Source organism: Macrosteles quadrilineatus, unplaced genomic scaffold (assembly GCF_028750875.1).
Source record: "Macrosteles quadrilineatus isolate MER2022 unplaced genomic scaffold, UCM_ALF_1.0 Scaffold_7__1_contigs__length_78375512, whole genome shotgun sequence".
Taxonomy (NCBI): domain Eukaryota; kingdom Metazoa; phylum Arthropoda; class Insecta; order Hemiptera; family Cicadellidae; genus Macrosteles; species Macrosteles quadrilineatus.
This window is the reverse complement of record NW_026542600.1, coordinates 58,777,850-58,792,691: the sequence shown is the minus strand read 5'-3', so window position 1 is coordinate 58,792,691 and position 14,842 is coordinate 58,777,850.

The following is a 14,842-nucleotide window of genomic DNA, read 5'->3' as shown; positions in this document are numbered from 1 at the left end:
TCTAAGTTGCAAGAGGTAATTTAATGACATTCCGTAGTTAAGACAATTTTAAATACCCAAGAATGATGACGAGAATGAATGGTGATAACGGGTCTCTAAACAGGCAAGATAACCCGTCACTTTCTTTGTTATGTGGTTAATTGGGTTAAAAGGCTATTGTTGTTATTATATCATCCCCTCTCCAAAACCAACCGATAATACAAGTTATTCGCAATGTTTTCTCTAATTGATCATTATCGCCGTATTATCAGTCAAGACGGGTGCTCAGGGCAAACCTAATCAGTGAAGGATGAGTGTAGAAGGAGTAAAACGCCCTGATCTTTGTTACTCTCTCGTATAGTTAATTTATTTATGCCAAAGGTGATTTAACAGTGATTTTAATCTCTCTCAACTATAACCACTGCTTTATTTTAAAATTTAATGTCTATGGATGTATAAATAGGATACTTCGTGAAAATGAGAATTTAGGAAGATTTTGTTTGGAGCCTTTGCAAATGTAATTAATTGTTTCAATTAACTTATATGTTCGTATAAAATTAATATCAACCCCATAAAAGAAAGGGCTTGAACAAAAAGCCCTTAAAAAAAATTTAAGTAAAATACATTTATTATAAACACTTTAAAACGTGGATACAATAAAGTTTTCATATTTAACTCCAGAAGAATTGTGTATTTTATCATAGACAAATAGAATTAAATACACCGTCATAAGTGCTGCCGTTAGCATAAGTTCTGGTGTCCACTGCTTGCTAGCGCCATGTAAATACGTATCTCGTGCACCACAACAACAGGGCGCTTCCAGCGGTGGACACCAGAACCTCTGCTAGCCACAGCACTGCTGACGGCCTATATTTAATTCTATTTGTCTATGATTTTATTGAAAATAACTGATTGCAGATTGATAGCAAGTTTGGGATGCTACAAAAGGAAGTACTACTGCGTATAACTGACCAAGGTACCCCGAACTAAACTTTTTAATCCAACATTTTATTTGTTGCATTGAATAATCACAAACCTACAATAATACTATGCAGCTTTTTCTCGTTATGGTGAAGTAATAGCTTTATTTGGAAAATTAATAATGTTGAACTCTTCAGCTAAACTCCTCTAAGATCGCATTAACGATTTATTTCATGCACCGCAATGAAAATTTAGTAACTTATCAAGCACAATAATAATATGAACAGTGTAATATATTTTGATGATTACTTATTATAAGAGTTGATAAGTTAATTTAAACCAATGGTATTTACCTTCATTATTTTTAAAGAAGAGACAAAGCTTTACGGTAATAGCTTGGAATTGGATACATTTATTTGTATCTTATTTGGAAGTAAAATCATCATGTTTATTGGTAATACACTTGATTGATTGTTTAGGCCATTATAATGCTCGTTATTCAGGGATGGTTTTTTACATGTATGAGAACGCTTTAATAACATGATTCGATAACTGCTCATTACCTACATATAACAAGTTACCATAAAAACCTATTAAATATTGTAAGAACACAATTCCTGGTTAAAAACTTTGAAAATATTCAGCATTTAAAATACAAGATTTATTTTAATATTTAGATTAATTCAATAATACCAACGGCAGACTGAAGTCATTATGTTGTTTTGAAGCTTTCTCTACTAGTTTACATAAATTGCCAATTTAAAAACACGGAAAAAGCTGGATAAACATACAAGGACAGTTCATTATTCTAGGGTTAACAAATGAGGCTACAAATTCAGCAGAATGGAGAAAATAAAACGATATATCACACAGATTTGTCAACAGTCGATTCTTAGCCGAATTGATTTCTTTAAGTTTAAATTTACTGCAGTTCTTTAGCCACTATAAATTTCTTACCAGATCTTGGACTTCCAATAATGTAATCTTGGTTCAAACTACCAATAAAATATATAAGGTTTTATAGCAGTAAACTATGTATTTTATATGTTTTAAGCATTATTAGTGTATGCCTTTTTTTGTGTGTTGATTTTTAATTTGATAAAATGTGCAATAACTTCAACGATCTAAATAATATTTATCGTAAAGAAACGTCCAACTGTATTAATTTCTTCTATAATACCACGGTAGATTTTACATCTAATTACCATCGAAAAAAATATAAAACTACTTTAAGTGAATACTTACAAAGAAATCTTTAATTAAATAATAGTATAAACTCATAAATCATATCAATTATAGTAATCTGCACACTACATTAAAATGAAGTTAACTTTATGTCCTTTAAAGTCTCCATGACAAAAACAATTAGTTTAGTTTCTTGTTAATTTAACATGCAATTCGAGCACAACTAAAACATCACATTCCTCATCATTTAAAAAAAGCATTAAATTGATGAATATCTCCATTAGATAAACAAGTAAATATAAACTATCTATTTTTTATTTGATTTACTAACGTGTAAATTTCAAAGTAGCATAATGAAAAATTTAGATTTATATTCAGTATAGCTCAATTAGTTAGAGATAGTGAAAAAATTTAAAATTTAAGTTAAGCAAAGCAATTATTTTCAACGAAATCAATAAGTATTTCAACTTTTAATATAATCATGTCCTTTTTGCATCACATCCTATTATTAACAATAAGGCCAATTTAATTTCCTGTCTATTTAATTGTTTAAAATTAGGAACAGGGAATGTAATTTAATCCTACTGTATCCATTATTAACTACGTCATTATTAAAAGTCAGCTTTACATGCAATAATGAAAAACAATACAAATTCAAAAAAATACCTTGTTTGAAGGCGGTAAAACTTTTACGGTAACTAATCATATGCTTTAAGAATCATGGTTTATTAAAGTTTCATTAAACATTGCGACGACTGAGTGAATAAATTGCTTTACAGCTTCATTATTCCAAGTCCTAATAAATGAGGCTATAAATTCAAAGAAGCGGGATAAATAAAATAATTTTTCACTGGTATTTGTCAACAGTCGATACTCAGACCAATCGGCTCGGCAACTTTCGATTTATCGCTGTTCTTAAGTCGCAATAACTTAAAAGTTTCTTTCTCCAGGCCAACTTTTTCATTATTCTGCCGTAGAAGAGGCAACAGCATGCCCGCTTACAAACTTTGTGTGGTGAATTTAAAATGCAAATGCAAGCTGTATTTCGCGAATTTATTAACGTGTTTTCGATATAAAACTTGCGCTGTGGTTTGTTGTATATGGAAAGTGGACATAGAGACATACTTAGTGTGATCTTTATAACACATTTTATTAATGGATTACAAGAGTCGTGTATCTTAGTCCAGAATATGATGCACGCATCCAGAAAGTATAAAAATAGATTATTTATAATTATTTTGAGGAAAAGGGTAGAAAATGAAAATGGCTTGTGTGCTTTACTATTTTCAAACATTTTGTTGTCTACTGGGTTTTAATAAAGATCAAAGTAAATAAACAAAGTAAATCTCAAATCAAATATTTTTTTAAAAGTCAGATCAAAGTAAATATTTTTTTAAATATTAAATCCTGTATTTTATCATTTCGTAGCCATTAATGAAATAGGTAAAACAAGATATGTGTATTTAAATAATTAAAAGAGAGTGAATTATAATGGGTTTTAATCCTCCTATGAAACCCCTTGTTAACAACATTTTTAAAACTATACAAAAAACTAAAAATTTATTATTGTAACTTATTTTTTCAAACATTTTCCGGAGGAGGGCCCCTAAACCCCCTCTTTTTACCGGAAGTTATTCCTTTCTCTCCAGTCTCCTCTTTGACACAGTTGAACGCCCATGTGACGTATAAAATGACACAAATAAATCGGGGGTTTCTATCTTATCATGAGTGACTCAAATGGCGTTATTATATCATATTCCAGAGGAAAAGTTATACGTACTACATTACATTTGTAAATAAACCATTAAAAACGTTGTTTGATTAGTATAAGTCAATAAAGAATGTGTAGTTCTGATACGACTCAATGTGATAGCATTTATTTAACTTTTTCGTAGAGCCTTTTATATGAATATTTATATTAAACCCTGGAGGAGCACGTTTATTTGCGAATTTCTATATACTTAATACAATAATGGGTTTATCTGTAATATCCCTTTTTCAGCAGTCTTGCTTAACCAGTTTTTACGATTATTCAAACTCACTATCAAGATAAGTGACAAGTGGTTACGAAAAAGTATCGTTGAGGGCTTCGTCCCCTTGCGTTTATTATCAAGATCTAGTGATGCTTACAAACTTTCTTACGATTAAACTTTGAACTGTAATTTAACAGCGATTCCCTACGTTTAATATTTAACCACACACAGTCAGACTGTAAACAAGAGACGAAAAAGTATATAGAAATGTATTTGAAAAAAAGGCCACTTTTTACTTATGTGACTTGATTGAGGTAGGCATCTCTTTATATTGTAGGTCTAAGGATGAAAAAGTTTATTGTGACAAAGTAGTTTTATTCAACTAATAACCAACTATCCTAAACAAACATAACCTTTAAAGGTAATGTGTATAGCACTGGATTCATTTTGCCTTGGAATCAAGGGTCGAACCCTATTAAATTGCGCCCGGGTCTCCCAATTTTCCTTTTAACACGTTCACTAAAAATTAGTAATATCTCACAAAAGCACTCTATTTTGTGTTTGGTTGAAATACTGCAGTGTGGCAAAGTAAAATGAGTGTGGCAAAGTGAAATGAGCGCGACAAAGTAAAATGAGTGCTACAAAGTAGAATGAGTGCGACAAAGTAAGTTAATCCATATCACAATAATAAATATATTACGGTACCGTAATATATACTGAATACGTATATTTTAATGATTAAGCCTCCCTAATTAAGATTACCCTTACCACACGGCTGTATTTACTTCTAGCCTGGATTTTTTAAATTTTAGCAGAGGGTAAAGTTAGCCGTGGTGTGTCGTCAGGGAAGTCTGAAGACCCAGCCAACGTGTTTGGAATACTCTAGCAAGATTTATAGTTCCCTGGGACCGAATCCCTACCTTTGACCTGGGAATGAATGCCTTGGAACTCTAATTGAAAACATAGACAAATAAGTACTCTGAGAAGCTAGGAAACTGGTCTAGAGACAACAAAGACAAAAGTGAAATATATATTTTGTTAACTTAATTTTGTCTATGTGTTTCATGGTAACCATGCCTTAGTTTGTAGACGTATTTTTTATTTTAAGCTTTGGTAAAACCGTTTAACATTCATTCAACTAAATACTTGATGGTATTTCGTTAATTTCAAGCAATATTTTAAACATGATTTAAAAACAAATTTTTAAAGTCCACCCGTAATTTTCATTTTGTTTTTTTGTGGACAAAATTAAATATTTTCAATTTACTAGTTTCTTCAGAATAATATTATTCAACAACCTTTAAGGACGATAAGTAAAATAGTATTCAGTATGCAAAATACATTTCTAAAAGTGCTTTTAGTTTAAAAATTTAAACATTTATATATGCTCAAAGATATCCCATCTTATCTTAAATTGCCAGCCCATTTCTAAAAGTAAACTATCCTCAATAATTGGCACATAAAAAAACTGAACTTAAACCATATATCGCATTTGGTTGCTTGTGTTTCTTTCTTTTTGCACCAGACTATTCCATAGTCCATCTAATGACTCACTATATAACGTACCCTATAATTTTCCTTACAAAATATGAAGTGTTGGAGATTTTTGTAGAAACAATAGACTACATTCAAATATTTAAACTTTAAATTCCACAAATATTAAAAGTTTCTACATACAGTACTACATTGAGCTGTCTTAAGTCTCTAAAGACTTTTTGACAGATGATGCAATCATGTGTTTTTATTTTGAAACGGCGAAACCACTTGTTTTGTTTATCTTTATTTTGTTATTTCTTCGTTTTCAAATGAGCTTTTCCCTAGCAAAATGAAAATTTTCAGAGGTGGTAGCTTTCACCAAATAATTGTTACAACTGTAGGCCTACTTCTCCAAAAACTTTGATTTTAATTTTTAACTTAAATAATGTACCTAGATCTTACTTATGCACAAAGTAATCTAATCCACCATTTGTATTTACGAGTAATACCTCATTCTATGAAGAATAAATTAAAGAGCAAGCCAGCGATGCGAAGTTTTTAAGCTTCTAACAATGTATCGCGACCGTCGCATGCTGAAACCCGCTTGGTCTGGACCCTCTCCCCGCTTTCATCGCTTGAGCTGCCAAAGAGATCCAAATAGCGGCTAGGCGGCTAGGCGGAGGTGGCGACAGGTCTCGTACATCACGGTAAGTGCGCCCCACATCTCTACAAATCGACGCGCATTCCCTGGACCGTCTATGCGCCTGCCAAACCTTACCTGACAATTTATCCTCATCGATCCCTCTTGTTGTCGAGACAGAAATTGTTTTCTCTTTTAAAAGAATCTTTTGGATTAAGTCCCTCGTGATTTGTCGTCTATTATTCTATTCGCTCGTGGCTAGACGAAGGGGAGGGGTTTTAATCTATGGCAATTGTTGGCTCGATGAACTGATTTTGAAATAATGAGAACTGCCAAGAACTGTTAACAATGCCATTGTGTTTTAAAACCATAGTCACACTGAAATGTGACCAGAACTTGTTACTTTTGTGAGTATTAAAAAAAATTACTGGAAAATTTATATTTTTAATCAATAACCCTGCAGATTATAAATTTACAGTATGATAGTACTCCGTACGCTTTTCACCATTAGACCTAAAAGAATAGGTAGAAATAGTTTTATCGGGACTAAATGAGTCTTTTTGCGAATTATATATATTTTTCAAACACCACACCGAAACACACAACCGTCATCACCCCAAACTCACTCAACGTCATAATTATAATTGTATAACATCATATAATGTTCACATCCTATTTGTACTGTTTATAATTAGCCTACGCCTCGATTTCGTGTTTATAAAAAAACGAGCTTAATATACTCATTCCTAAACTAAGCCAGTTATCATTATATGCTAAATTTTTAATCTTTTTTCATTTGTTTAAGGCATAAAAGATATGAGAAAAGTGATATTCATATATTATCAGAAAAATCATATATTCGGTTTAAAAGCAAACGATTAAACGAGGAAACACAAATCTTAGAAGAATTAATACTCAAAATTTAAATGTCAGCTCCATAATTTTAATTAATATTAAGGACATGGAATATGGATGTTTTGCAATGTCATTGAGAATAGTAAACTCATTTGTAAGAGAAAAGATCATTGTATACAAGTTTAAAGCATTTATTTCAATTGATTTGATACAGTTTAACCCTTTTTAATGAGGCATACACTTTAATTTGACTATAGGCTAAATAAAAATAAACAAAATTACAAACAAGGTATATTTAGTAATCAATAATACAATCAAAGTATCATCAAACCAGCCTGACGTAGCTCATGAAATGCAAATCAAACGAAGATCCTTTATAAAACTCCACAAAAACAAATCATGTTCAAAGAGATAGTGGTACATTAATTTCTAGTCCGTTTAAGAGAATAACTTATGAGCCGCTAGTATATAACACCTGAGGACTACGAGGCTTCTGAAATAGAGCGGGGAGATTTATCCAGAGCCCATTGGCTTCTGACCTTGTGCGGGACTTTTTTATTTATAAGTTTGGCAGCAGTGGAGGCGTAAGTCATACGGCCCGTATATCAGACCCACGCGTTGATTAATAATCCAAAAACCACGGCAGAACACAACACTGGACCATTAACTTCCGGTTTTGACGCTTTTAGGCTGTCCGTACAACGCAAATAGCTTCATCAACATTACTAAAATGTTTAAAGATTGAACATTATAATTTAAATGTATAATTTTCGTAGAAATACGGAGTAGGTCTATTAGAGGAGTTGCACAATGTTAATTAATAAACGTTAATTTCTTTCCAAAGAAATTTGAATGTTGATCTTGAAGACATTAGCTGTTAACAAAGCAATTATGATGAGTACAAATTGACGTTCGGCTTGATACCTATGTACATGAGGGAAGCGTTAGGTTGTTCACAATCAACTTGAGACAACTGGAAATTGTATCGTCTGGTTCCTATCCAAATCCTCAGAAGAAGATGTACTTTAATGTAAGGATGTATCTTAAACAAGGACGCCTAAAGACTCAGTATAAAGAAAATAGCATGCGTTATCATGGTACAACGAAGATGGGTTGGCAGTGGACAGTATAACAGGTGCTTTTATTATTCTGTTCAAAGATAACATACGCTGCAAAAAGAAAATAGACAAGTTCTTTAGCTGACTCATTATGCTTAGTTTATGGCAAATAACGTAACGGAGCTTTAAATATCAAGCAGTTAGTTTTATTAGTAAAAATGTAAATGCCTTGGGTCTGTCGTCGATTTATTATCAAGCCATAAATATTATAACCAAATAGTTAATACAAATTTGCCAAAATGAAAGGTTTACGAGTTAATAAATGATGTATGAGATTCAATCAAAACGATGACATTGCGTATTTCCATTTGCGTATTCCACAAGGTTTACAAGAGGATATCATAAATATTATTGAGGTTTGATAACTCACCAACATGAGTAAAAAATAATCCAAACTCATATTTACAACCATGATGGTAAGGTTGCATTTTGAAATGTATTTACACCTTTAGATCAATACCAATTAATGTACTTTATCTTATATACAAGCTTATGGTAGGGGTATTTTATTAAGAAGACTTCGATGGGAAAAGGTTGTTGCGATACAATGAATCGCAATTAAAGTGCACTTAAAAAGTATCTTACTAGAAAATGGTTTTAATTAAATGCCGAGCCAAACTTTCTTTTATTAACAATTAATTGTTACTCTAATATAATAATACGACGTTTACAGTTGGAAATTATCTTAAAAGTGTCTCCCACCTTAATAACCTTGTTGTGACGTAATTTTGCAACCGCAAGATTTGAATATTTATTTTCATAATAATTTAAAACAATCATAAACATTATTAATTTTGAATTCTAAAACACTACAACCTTTTAATCAATATTTGTACATAAAAGAAGAGGTTATCTGTATTCCATGTAATTTAAAACTTCAAGGGTTACATAAAACAAAGGGATTCTTCTTAAGGGGTGGTTTGCATGTTAAAGCTGTTCAATAAATTAAATTTTAAATTTGCTGAGCAGGTGACTAATGTGTGTGTTTAGGTTCTTCGCACCCCTAGAGGCACGGAACGGTTTCCTTAAACTTATCCATCTACTTATTTGATTATAAATCCCCCCACTCATTAAAGGGCTTAAGTTTGGTTTAATTTTTGAATACGTAAGTAGCACAAGTTGTTCTCGTGTAAAAATTACTATAGTTCAATATGACTAAATTAATATTGCTCAAAATATTGTTTGACTAGTCATTATAAAATGATTTAAGGACAACACTGTTCCAATAAGAAAGCTTGAAAGCAATACCACTCACATAAAGCATTTTCTTTGAGAACCCATCCAGAAATTGACAAATCTATTTTTTCAGGTAAAATAAATAGATAAATATATAAAATAAATGTAGCAGGTAATAAAAATAGACTTGCAAAATGGCAGAGACTTCAGATTTTAAAATATCCGTTGGAAATAATTAAATCAATTAATGAAGAAAGAAAGTAGTAACTTGCCCGAGTAGTAACTAGGAACACAAGTAAATGAACCGTGTTCATTGTTGTAGTCCCTAAACTATACACACTATTTGTGGACACACATTATACCTCATTATAACCACATTATAACTGTTTATAAATGAAACCATAGATTAAAGGAGGTGAAACATGTTCTTGAGTGACTGTTTAGTAAGTGGACGTAAGGAAATCCTTGACGTGGAGTACAAAAAGTCATAAATTGATGAGAATTTCCCGGTATAAATTGTTACTCGCAGAGCATGATGGGTAGTGGTCAGGTGTGTGCGACAGCGACAGCTCTACGGCATATATCATCAGACATGTCGCAAAGCGTGTACATTCTACACCGCTATGACTAGAGACCTACTTGACAGATGGATTGGTCAAAATCTTAAGTACAGTAAAGTTCCGCTAGTCCAAACTAACTGGAGCCAAAATCCGTTTGGATTAGCGGGAATCTAGAATAAGTGGATTTCTGTAATAATTGATCATTGCGATCGCGGATGACGCTCACGGGTTTCGCGTAATCATGGGAGATTATGATGGTGTCTCTGCGACCGAGAAAGATTCACAATTTCACCGTAACCTCAAAAGATTATTACGACAACAGTTACTGCACCGAGTTTTTGTTTTCACGTTCAGGGAAATATTTTGTGAACATTCGTGATCGATTATTTCATCGCTTTTGCCAGTGATGTTCATGGTTTGCCTTGATCATGGAAGAAAATGATGACGACTCTGTGACCACAAAAGATGATTTTGCCATGACCACGGAAGATTTTCTCGATTTCATTTTATTTACATCTATACATCTTGGGAAAAATAACGCAAATAACTGTCAAACTTTAGTTCAGAATATACGGATTTTCAAAATGTTGCGGTACAGAATAACGGGACTGTACTGTAATAAGTATATGTCTTAGTAAAGTATTCATTTACAAAGACTAGCCCACAAGGGTCTAGGATTTACAATTAAGTCCGATACAATCGGTAATCCGACGCTGCAATGCTATACTAACATACTAATACTAACATTCGGTACGTGTTGTGCTAGAAGTCTTGTGTCTTTGTGGCATCCTGGTGATCCGTAGATTCGGTAGACCTAGAGTGTATATTGTCTGTTAGGAAGAAAAGTGAATCATTATGCTTGATTTTTTATTTGATAACTAAACAAACATGTTTTTAGTTTTTAAGATTATATATAATACTGATAGGCCTCGTCGACTTACGACGGTAGGTTATATTAATGACTTTTCGTACGAGAGTTAACATGTAAAATCTGTTGTATGTATTCAATACACTTTGCTTTTAAAATAATACAATAATATACGTTTGCACGCGAGTCAAACGCGTGATTGGTTGTGTTATGTTTAGTTTTAACACTAAAATTTGTATACTGTGTGTATATTTGTACATACTGCTCAATAGTCGAGCAGTACATAAAGCCTTTTATTGAGTTGACCTTTCCATCATTGAGATCCATATTTTTCAATATCTCATATTTTTCAATATAATATCAATAAAAACAATCAATGTGTTTAACCTTAACAGACAACATATCATGAAAATAAAGTAATATGGAACAACAACAAATAACATAGAAACAACGTTCTGCGTTAAACTAAAATTTAACAGACAAAGATGGATTTTTCACAAAGATTACCAATATATTGAATTTGCTTGAACATGTGATAAAGAATTGTTTTTGGTAGTACACTAAAATAGTCAGTTATGTTTATCGAAATAGGATGGTTTTAGTTGGAAATATCGATTGGTAACAGAAGTGCTTATGCTTAATGAATTGAAACAAATGGTAGTCTGGGCTTCTATAGACGTTAAAATGTATATAAATACGATCCTACGTCTAGGAGCTACCATGACGAGTACGGCAGAGCCTTACTACAATAGGAGAATTTGTTGAAGCGTGGTGTCAAACAACAAGAATAGCAATCTTGATTTTGACTCCTCCTAACGGTGGTAATCTTAAAGCATTGTTATGATGTGAAACGCATTTCAATACAAATTAAAAGTTATTGACGGAACATCTTAACAAAATGATCTACCAATTACAGTACATTAAAGAACTACAGTCGTACAAGGAGGACCGAGAAGGTGTAATTTAAAACTTGACTCAAATATACTAAAGTAAACTATTTAAGAGGGAAATTATGTTTCAACTCACAATAATAACTTGAAAAGGCATCAAGAAATCGTCACTGGATTTAGAAAAGTCTCTACAAATTAAAATTTATAAAAAAAAAAAAAAACTGCTACTTCAACAGTAGGGGTAAATGCGCAATTTATGTTTAAAAATTTCGAAACAACCAAGCTATTATCGAAATAAAAAGGCAACGATGAAAACACGAAACCAAATGTATTCGCTTAGCATTCCTTTTAAGAACCTATGTATATATTTCAAATTTGAGGGATTTCATCGAGCCTAGAGTATAGTGTAGAGGGTAACCAGCAGTGGGCAAAACAAAGAGTCAAGTTGAGTGGTGTTGGTGAGTTATGGCAAGCCTGAGGCATCTTGCGCACTAGTGATGAATCACCTTTCAGTTATTGAAACAAATTATACGTTGTGCACAAACAAACAGACTATGTAGGGAGGCGTTGTCCCCAAGCTAGGCCTAAACGCTGAGCGGGAACTAGGGGCGTCAGCGAACGTATGAGCGGCTGCGTCAGCAATCAGCCGTTTGACATCAGACAGAGAAAGTGTCGAATTATCCTGTCGCTTGTCTCCTGTCAATAGAGAGCCTCTTGCTGATAAATCTCTCAGGACTGAAAGCGGCGATCGGAACTGCGAATCGGTTTTGATCGCAGAGAGTTCTTGAAAAGGCGGATTCGGAATACAGAATACAAAGAGGAAAATATAGGAAGTTTTTTAAATGCAGTCCTAATTATTACAAGTACGAAAAAACGTGTTCATATGTTGGTATCCCTATTTCCCTTACTTTTTTGAGTTTCAACAGATACATTTCCTTAAACGTTGACAATTTTATGAATAGTTGATTACACCTAGAAACCTAATTTCAAAGCTTTATTCGCATAAAATCAATTATTTACTTTTAATGTACAATACATACTCTGAGCTTGCGAAAAGACCATGTTCAGTCTTATTCTACATAAACTAGTGTGCCTGTTTCTCGAAACCGATCAATTGTCAAGTACCGGTATTATACAGGAGCTATTTTATAACCAATAACAGATATAATTTTCGATTAGTTTAAAGACTCAACAAAAAGCTCATGCAACAATGGAAATACTGACTGTTAATAACAGTATGATATAATAAACACTTCATAGCTGTTACCAGTAAACATTTATTGCATGTACTGTATTAATTTGATCTGAGATTAGGCAAGTTTACTTTACCACCTTGACAGCACGATGTGTATATTCTTCAAGTATTTTTTCACTTCTAATGTAAGTTGCATAGCAGAACTGGCAAATATATTATTATCAAGTATTATTCATCTCTCCAAGTAAGTGTGTATCTGGATTCCTTACTGTTGGAATTGAAATAGGGGAGGAGTAGTGTTCACAAAAATCGCTTCACGTATTATAGATATGAATTTCCAATAACACTAAAACTCATAGATAACTATGCAACAATGCATATTACCTTATTGGCAATGAATTAAAGAAAAAAAGAAACACCATTATGTGAACTTGTTTTTTCATTAAAAGTGCCTTACAATACTTGTAATTTGGGTTGCGTTTAAAGAAAATCTCTGTACAATACTCTACCAAAAATAAATAATGGTTCTTTTGTATCTGTGCTAGTTTTTTTTTTTTTTTAAGAGGTTGGCGGCCTCTTTTACCTTGCATTTGCCCGTCCACATAGACTACAGATCTGTGCGTGGAACGTATCCAACAAAGCAAGGGGTGAGCCGGTACAGTACAAAGGTGAACTGTAGTTGATTAATTAGGAGAATTGTAGCAGATATTATGTGTAAGATATTCTCACTTGTATATGAGCCAGCTTAGTAACTTTCAGTACTTAAAAAATAGCTCAGTAGTAGTAAGCTTAGTACTTTACTTTGTTTAGTTAAATATTTATTCAGTTGACGTTTAATAGTCAAACAGATTTTTTTTTAATTCGCTCTTACTTAAAGGAGAATGTTCACATAAACATGAAATGTATTAAATCCACAAACGTAGTTGTGAACAGAAGTTTGGTTAAAAACTTGTTGAAACTTTATTGAGCATGAATACAATTTATTACATTGATGCATTTAACAACCAAAAAACTGTTTTCTATGTTAGAGCTAACATAGAAAACAGTCAATTAAAACCTGTAGTAAAGATTGTCTTTTAGCGAATAAAACCTTAGATGGGTTGTAGTGTAATCTTTTCATATTCTCACAAGATATATATTATTAAAGATATTAGTGGGTGATCCCACTCCATATGGTTGGATTAGTTGTCCGTTTCAGTATTCATTAAGCTACATATAGTTATGAAAAAATGTGGAGTATGAGAAATATTATGTATGTAAAATGAAACTAATGTGTATTTATCTTAACAACTTGGGACTCTAGGCAGGTGAGCCGTTTGTGGACTCCTTTAATAAGTAATGACATGGGGGAGGGAAATAATCAGCCTTGTTAAAGCATAGAAATAGTAGGGAATAAAGTAATTAATAAGTGGGTATAATTTAAACGGAAACAAGTATAACTAATGATCAGAATCGACACTATAATCCTAAATCAAGGTTCCACACAATCATTGCAGAATCAGGATCCTATTTCACTGGATCCTCATTACCTCTTTACTTCTATAGCATCCTTCCATACACTAAAGTCCTGTTAAAGAACTAGGCCTATATGATATAAATAACGTTATCGAGGTAACCTTTTTTTATCTTAGTTTCGACGCCAGTGGCAACAAAAGTGTAAATAAAAGACTATGTACAGTGTGTACTGAAGCAACGCTTTTAGGAAGACCCGTCCATCCCATGTGTTGGTCATCGATGTATTGTATTTTCTGATTAGTAGTTAGACAAAATACCCCTTCCCGAAATCCTTGATAGCTGAATTTGATTCAGATTACTTGGATTCGAAAACTGCGAAAAATTAAACTATTGTTTTTGTCGTTTTACATTGAAAATGTGATGGTTAAACTGTTCACATTCAATTGAATACTAAAGCATAGCCACAATAGTAATACTTGGTTATCTGTACCAATTTGAGGTGGGATTTTGAAAACCAAACTACGTTACTCTCTTCCCCATATGTACTAAAA